Below are 2779 nucleotides of genomic sequence, written 5' to 3' on the forward strand. Positions count from 1 at the left end.
AAAACACGCCTCTATTATTACCAAGCTTGCAACAAACTCATCTACTGCCGTTGTTTTTGTCATCAAAAGGAAAGTAAGGCCTGTTAAAATGTTAAATTGTTAAATGTTAAATTGTTAAATGTTAAATTGTTAGGACTATGTGTGTGTGTGTGTGTGTGTGTGTGTGTGTGTGTGTGTGTGTGTGTGTGTGTGTGTGTGTGTGTGTGCGTGCGTGGCACATATGCTTGTTGTGCAACATATGGAACACATATTATGTGAGGTAATAGAAAATCGTCATGTAAATACTAGCTGGCTCAGCTTCACATTTTTTGACCTACTAGACCAGTTATTTGATCTGAAACTGTTAATAGTGAGTACACCGAGACATTGCTAGCGTGCACATGAACGTCGGTCGCCGTTGACTGCCAAGATAATATTCTTCGGCCGTTCTTATACGTTCAAAGTGGAGCCTGGTAGGCTGACAGCACGTGTGCATGGTAAAATCTTATCTACATGCTTCACATCGCTCGCAGCATCGCGCCACGATTCCCAGCTATGATAATGTTTGGGCAAATGGCGCTGCAACGTCGGTCGCCGTTGACTGCCAATATAATATTCTTCGGCCGTTCTTATACGTTCAAACTGGAGCCGGGCAGGGTAACAGCATGTGTGCATGGTAAAATCTTATCTACATGTTTCACTTCGCTCGCAGCATCGCGCCACGATTCCCAGCTATGCTAATGTATGGGCAAATGGCGCTGCAACTTCGGTCGCCGTTGACTGCCAAGATAATATTCTTCGGCCGTTTTTATACGTTCAAAGTGGAGCCGGACAGGCTGACAGGACATTGCTAGCGTGCACACGCAGAGAGCCACAAATCCGATTGCGAGGAAATCACGATGAGTTAGGTTCGTTTATGAGCGGCGGGTACGCATAATTTTGCGAAACATCGACCCTCCCTCTTACCACACACTCATCACCATTTCGACTTGCAATAATCGCGGTGCTGGTATAGGCTGGTGTTTATTAACATAGCGGTAATCACAATGCTTAAACATAGGATCGGAAATTACTGTCTGGTTTATCGGCTGTACCGACTACCTTGATTAGGGAAAACCATCTTCCCGTAGTGATGGCGATTCATAGATTAATAAGTCATTAAACCACTGAAATTGCAGGTGGTTCGGCTTATATTTCGGAACCCGTGTAGACATCACTCCTTGACTCATACGATAATTGCTAATATAATATTCTTAAACGGTTCAAACCTTTCCTCCGCGTAGGCCTACCTACTCAATTTACATGCACTTACATAGCCGGCTGTAAAACCCGAGCTATCAAAGACACCGCCTTCAGTTCTAGGCAAATATTAGTTTAAAAATATTTCAAACTTAAATTGCCATTTCTCACCCAAGTGTTCTATATAGAGGTATTATTTTATTATAATTATACGTATAGCTGCGGTACTGCAGTTTTGTGATACGAATGTATATTATCAGGAGCTAATAATGACAAATTGTCATTACTAGCTCCTGATATTATGTTTATTTGTCGCACCTTTCTGATTGTTATAACCGTCACGATGAAGGTATTTTATCCCTCCTTCTATTCATGCAGCGTGAGCCCAAACTATTCATAGCGGCAATTCTTTTCATAACGAGTCTTCCTGCGGCAACACCGGCAAGGTGTGTATGCGTTGTCCAATCAACATACATAGCGTTCTTACAAATAGCTGTCGTGGGTTTGCCATCATACCATTTCTATACTCTACTTACTTCTAGTTATTTAGCGACGGGCTAGGCTGAGCGAACCGCTAATCAGAGAGATGGCGTTTAATCCCGACCAAAAAATAGCAAAGTACGCGTATCGCTATGGCCGAACCATATAATCTGAAAGTTATAGGGTTAGTGTTATGGACTGAAACTACCGAATGGCTATTGAATGGCCATAGTAACACATGCAGGCTTGCCGTCATGTAATTAATCGTGTAACTCGTTTAACTAATTTTACGCTATTTATAACGTAATATATATCACCAATAGAAGTTATTTATATCGGCAATAGAAGTTGTAATTAAGTCAATAAATTAATTTTAATTTCCGGGCAATTATGTGTGACCTGTGCAAGGATAATGTGATTATACCCATAATGAACGGTGCCATGTGAATGGGATATATGACTCATGAAGTATCATCGGTTCCTCGGGTTTGCCAAAACTCTATGTATACCTGCATCGACAGATCAATAGAATGGTGACATCGCTGCTCGCTGCTATATTACTACAACTACTACTACTACTACTACTACTACTACTACTACTACTACTACTACTACTACTACTACTACTACTACTACTACTACTGTAACATCTGTTTTACACGTGTGACATATAGCTAGCTAGACAGAGCGTCATTGCTACATTGATGTATTAGAGAGAATGGTAAACGTGGTTAGGTTACAGATTAGAGGGTCACTGTGAAATTGGGGTAGGACGTAGTCTGTGAGAACGGGTACATGTGCGAGCAGTATGTTTGTAGGAGTTTGGGGGAAATAGATAGGACAGAGATGGAGGAGGCTGGATTCTGGTTTGGGGCGCGGAAGTGAGCACACGCGCGTATGCGCGTGTGCGCGTTCTTTGGATCTTTGTGCGATGTGGCTACAGTGTACAAGTTAATAAAGTTTATTCCGGTTACTACAACAAGTTTGACTTTATATCTTCATTCCTGTTTACACTACTACTACTACTACTGCTGCTGCTGCTGCTGCTGCTGCTGCTGCTGCTGCTGCTGCTGCTGCTGCT

The sequence above is a fragment of the Priapulus caudatus genome, unplaced genomic scaffold (assembly GCF_000485595.1).
Source record: "Priapulus caudatus unplaced genomic scaffold, Priapulus_caudatus-5.0.1 Scaffold171, whole genome shotgun sequence".
NCBI lineage: Eukaryota > Metazoa > Priapulida > Priapulimorpha > Priapulimorphida > Priapulidae > Priapulus > Priapulus caudatus.